This window comes from Coregonus clupeaformis, chromosome 39 (genome assembly GCF_020615455.1).
Source record: "Coregonus clupeaformis isolate EN_2021a chromosome 39, ASM2061545v1, whole genome shotgun sequence".
In the NCBI taxonomy this organism is placed as follows: Eukaryota; Metazoa; Chordata; class Actinopteri; order Salmoniformes; family Salmonidae; genus Coregonus; species Coregonus clupeaformis.
In genome coordinates this window covers 20128743-20134814 of record NC_059230.1, presented here as the reverse complement: position 1 = coordinate 20134814, position 6072 = coordinate 20128743, and positions in this window count along the sequence as shown.

The following is a 6072-nucleotide window of genomic DNA, read 5'->3' as shown; positions in this document are numbered from 1 at the left end:
ATTATTATTTGACCATGCTTGTCACTTATGAACATTTTTGAACATCTTGGCATGGTTCTGTTATAATCTCCACCCGGCACAGCCAGAAGAGGACTGGCCACCCCTCATAGCCTGGTTCCTCTCTAGGTTTCTTCCTAGGTTTTGGCCTTTCTAGGGAGTTTTTCCTAGCCACCGTGCTTCTACACCTGCATTACTAGCTGTTTGGGGTTTTAGGCTGGGTTTCTGTACAGCACTTCGAGATATTAGCTGATGTAAGAAGGGCTATATAAAATAAAATTTATTGATTGATTGAACAACAACACGAAGAGTTATCTATCCAAAACAGAGATGTATGGATAAACCACTTCTCCAATCTTTTTGGCCCTATAACAAAGAACAAAGAACAAACAGCAAAAACATAGTGAGTGAGAGAGAGAGTGAGTGAGTGTGAGTGTGTGAGAGAGAGAGAGAGAGAGAGAGAGAGAGAGAGAGAGAGAGAGAGAGAGAGAGAGAGAGAGAGAGAGAGAGAGAGAGAGAGAGAGAGAGAGAGTGAGAGAGAGAGAGAGAGTGAGAGAGTGAGAGAGAGAGTGAGAGAGAGAGTGAGTGTGAGAGAGAGAGAGAGAGAGAGAGAGAGAGAGAGAGAGAGAAGTGAGAGTGAGAGAGAGAGTGAGTGTGAGAGAGAGAGACAAGTGTATAATCTGTCAGTGAGATTAGGTGAGGACCCTTATGTTAGGGATACATGCTGACTACACCGGCCACGGGCTCGTGCACTGATTTAGTCAACCCACACCAGACCTTATAATGACATGCAGATTAAAATATCAGAACCAACTGTGAACCAACTATATTAATTTGGGGGCAGGTCAAAACACACATGAAACATTCATGGACATGTCCTGGGAGATGAACATTGGGTCGTTATTTTACCTGACATCTATAATTTTGACCTGGAGTCATACAAATTCGTGTATTTCTCTACTCCGACAATTAATCCACAGACAAAAAGGTAAACCTAGTTCGTTTTTAGTTAGTTGATCTTGTCCACATTCTGATTGTGCCCACCTTTTTCAGACAGGTGTAGTTGATTAAAAGATGCATCTTATAAGTGTAAACAGACAAGTTCAGGTCAAGATCAGGACGAAGGACGCATGTTAATGGCAGGTATAAACAGGGCTCTAGAGCGTGACAACCCACCACTATGAAATCTAAGCACTCATCTGTTAGTTATAGGGGCTCTGCATGCGTTGTGATAATGTTTTCACACTATGGCTATACCGCAACACACATACACAAAAATGAATAAAAACACAACAGGTGAATTGATCATATAGAAAAATCCTTTATTTATTTGATTGACATGTTTAAAAGACTGATTATGCTGGTGTAACAATGATTTAAGATAATTTGAGAGAGAGAGAGAGACGTTCACCCCCTTGCCCTCTCATCCTCAGATGGGGTTGGACCACAGAAAATCCTTACATGTCTCCAAGTCCAGCCTTGTCTCCAAGTTTGGTATTGCATTGAGTTCTATACAGACAGACAGACAGTCAGACAGACAGACAGACAGGTATGGAAAGCAAAAAACGATTGCACATACACACACACACACACACACACACACACACACACACACACACACACACACACACACACACACACACACACACACACACACACACACTGTATACTCACTATTCAGGTTATATTTCCTGCAAAAGCATTTCATCAGTTGCTTTCTCTCTTGAGGGGTTTTGAGTGACTTGCGGCAGATCTCTCTCCCAGTGGGAAGAACTGGAGAAAGAATGGCATCCACAGTTCTAAATTACACACATCTCTTTATATTCATAGCAGATTCAATAAGTCATCATAGGTATGCAAGTGAGGATGATGATGATAACCTTTCCCAGGTTTGTAGGAGACTACAGAATTAAGTTTAAGTTTGAGTTCAAGTTCAAGTTTATGTTTTTAATTAGGCAGTGGTTTTAACTTGCAGTAATTGCTTTATAGTCAACAAATACAATGAATCTGTCATCATTGGCATTTATCATTTACATCACTTACTAAATAGACATGCTCACCTTTGCACCGACACTTACTGAGCACGTCCCTCACAGACCATTTGGCAGAAGAGACTATACACAGAGTGGAGAAGAGTTAACTTAATCATTGGTCCCATTTTGTCATAAATGTTGAAATACTGCAACAATTCATTACTGAGCAAACCTTGAGAAAACAGACCATTGAAAAGGTGTGAAATTAATTCACTGTAAAAGATAGGTTAGTCATTGACCTAGTGATGTTCAGGTGTGATAAATCTATCTGTACAGAATTGATTACATGCAGGCATGAAATACTTTGCTGTTTAATACAAGTGCACTGCTGGAAAAAGTATGCAATTGTCATACTTGAGTAAAAGTAAATAATACCTGAATAGAAAATGACTCCAGTAAAAGTGAAAGTCACCCAGTAAAATCCTACTTCAGTAGTATAGCCAGGGGCACACTCCAACACTCAGATATAATTTACAAATTAAGCACGTGTGTTTAGTGAGTCTGCCAGATCAGAGGCAGTAGGGATGACCAGGGATGTTCTCTTGATAAGTGCGTGAATTAGACAATTTTCCTGTCCTGCTAAGCATTCAAAATATAACAAATAATTTTGTGTGTCAGTGAAAATGTATGGAGTAAAAAGTACATTATTTTCTTTTGGAATGCAGTGAAGTAAAAGTAAAAGTTGTCAAAAATATAAATAGTACAGTAAAGTACAGCTACCCAAAAAAATGACTTAAGTAGTACTTTAAACTATTTTTACTGAAGTACTTTACACCACTGTTCAAGTGTGACATAAAGCTGATATCACCTATATTGTAAACCCACATATAGTATTCTGCATATTCACCTGTGTTAACGCACCAAATTGAGACCAGGAAGACCAGTAGGAGAGTCACACAGATGATCTTGGACATGATGGCAGCCGTGGACACTGGACAGAGTAGAACAGTGCTGTGTCTCTTTTCTTGGTAATGTAGTGTCAGTGTGTTCAAGTGGAATAGTAATAGTAGTAGTAGTGCCTTGGTCTTGGGAGGAAAGCTCAGAGCGTCTGCTCCTTTCCATCCGTAGCCTTTTATTTTATATTGTAATCTCAGGCAATAATCACCCAACCCTCACCTCTCTGTGCGTCTTATTTGTGCTATAGCCGGAGAGCTAGAGAGACAGGTTTGGACAGGCTTTAGGGGCTTTTTGTTTTTCTCTGCCAATGTGCATGCCTTAACATCTGATATGTGACGATGATGGAGATAGATAGGGCAGCACAAGAGGATGTGAAACACAAACACCTATGAAGGCCCTACTTCGGCCAGCCTAGATGACTCAAGAGTTGTTGTGGTGGTTGTGGAGCCTGATTGGTGCTGTGTTTCTATTCATCTGGCAAATATTAAATCCACTAGGAATCTGCAATTACAGTTACAATCTGCAAGGTGGATGATCATTGTCCAATCTTTAGTTTTTGCTTTTTTACCGATTGGTTTTTCAGTCTGTAAGTATTCAAAAGCAAGGTATAGGCCTGCAGGGTTGGGTAGGTTACTTTCTAAATGAAATCCGTTACAGTTACTAGTTACCTGTTCAAAATTGTCATCAGTAACGTAACTTTTGGATTACCCAAACTCAGTTATGTAATCTGATTACTTTATGTTACTTTCGGATTACTTTCCCTTTAAGAGGCATTAGAAGAAGACAAAAAGGATCCATCAAACGCATTTGGTGTATCATCATAGTGGTCTCTGACTTGTGGTCAGACTCGCTCAGGTGGAACAAACTTTAACTTGCGCCTCTTTTCAATGCTGAATTGAATGATATTGAGGTTTACAGAAAGGTGTCATAATGTTTTTAAAAAATGATTTATATCCTTTCTGAATTAAAAAGTAATCCAAGAAGTAATCATCTCGTTTTTTTAAAAAGTATCTGTAATCTGATTACAATATTTTGGCTGGTAACGTAACTGATTAGAGTTACCGTTTTTTGATAATCAGATTACATGTAACTGTAAGCAGTTACTCTGCAACCCTGGACCTGCACATTTAAAAATGTCAATTTCTTAACTCTGATCATATCTGTTTACTTACCCGGAATATTCAGTCATGGTTGGCTGACATTGAAAGGTTTTTTTTGGTCATTGGGGCCTAACTCTTCTGAATGATAGAACAAACATTTGTTATTCTCTCTGCATCTTATGAAAACTGTGAAATCAGATCACATTAGGCCTATTATTATTGTGTTATAAAGTATTTCTTAATGAAATAGTAACATTGTATTTTCTACATAGGCCTAAAGACCCTTTACAAAGCCTTTAAAGATGCTAAAGGGCTACCAGGAAATGTTGTCATTTGACCTCAATGCATCTGGCAGACACGAGCAACTAACTCCACGAGTCACCTATTTTGTGTGGTTCACGCATCATTCATTACGCATTGCGTGGATGGAGCGGGTAGGTTCTAGTTAAGTGATAATGCCCGAGAAGCCAGTGTTTGGAGGATATATTGGCACAGGTGTTGTTAGGCCCGAGATGAAGTCGAGGGCCAGCAAACCATGCCAATATATCCTCCAAACACCGGCTTTGAGGGCAATATCACTTTTATACAACGGTTACCAACATACTCAAATAATGATTTACATATTTTTATTAAAAACATATTTTTATTTTTATTATTCATTCTATTTCATCCTTCCACAAGATATACAGTGGTGTGAAAAAGTGTTTGCCCACTTCCTGATTTCTTATTTGTTAGCATGTTTGTCACACTTAAATGTTTCAGATCATCAAACAAATTTTAATATTAGTCAAAGATAACACAAGTAAACACAAAATGCAGTTTTGAAATGAAGGTTGTTATTAAGGGAAAACCTAATCCAAACCCACATGGCCCTGTGTGAAAAAGATTGATTGCTTGATTGCCCCCTACAACCTAATAACTGGTTGGGCCACCCTTAGCAGCAACAACTGCAATCAAGCGTTTGCGATAACTTGCAATGAGTCTTTTACAGCGCTGTGGAGGAATTTTGGCCCACTCATCTTTGCAGAATTGTTGTAATTCAGCCACATTGGAGGGTTTTCGAGCATGAACTGCCTTTTTAAGGTCATGCCACAGCATCTCAATAGGATTCAGGTCAGGACTTTGACTAGGCCACTCCAAAGTCTTCATTTTGTTTTTCTTCAGCCATTCAGAGGTGGACTTGCTGGTGTGTTTTGGATCATTGTCCTGCTGCAGAACCCAAGTTCGCTTCAGCTTGATGTCACGAACGATGGCCGGACATTCTCCTTCAGGATTTTTTGGTAGACAGCAGAATTCATGGTTCCATTTATCACAGCAAGTCTTCCAGGTCCTGAAGCAGCAAAACAGGCCCAGACCATCACACTGCCACCACCATATTTTACTGTTGGTATGATGTTCTTTTTCTGAAATGCGGTGTTACTTTTACGCCAGATGTAATGGGACACACACCTTCCAAAAAGTTCAACTTTTGTCTCGTCAGTCCACAGAGTATTTTCCCAAAGGTCTTGGGGATCATCAAGATGTTTTCTGGAAAAAATGAGACGAGCCTTAATGTTCTTTTTGCTCAGCAGTGGTTTTCGTCTTGGAACTCTGCCATGCAGGCCATTTTTGCCCAGTCTCTTTCTTATGGTGAAGTCATGAACACTGACCTGAACTGAGGCAAGTGAGGCCTGCAGCTCTTTGGATGTTGTTGTGGGGTCTTTTGTGACCTCTTGGATGAGTCGTCGCTGCGCTCTTGGGGTAATTTTGGTCGGCCGGCCACTCCTGGGAATGTTCACCACTGTTCCATGTTTTTGCCATTAGTGGATAATGGCTCTCACTGTGGTTCGATGGAGTCCCAAAGCTTTAGAAATGGCTTTATAACCTTTTCCAGACTGATGGATCTCAATTACCTTCTTTCTCATTTGTTCCTGAATTTCTTTGGATCTCGGCATGATGTCTAGCTTTTGAGGATCTTTTGGTCTACTTCACTTTGTCAGGCAGGTCCTATTTAAGTGATTCCTTGATTGAGAACAGGTGTGGCAGTAATCAGGCCTGGGTGTGGC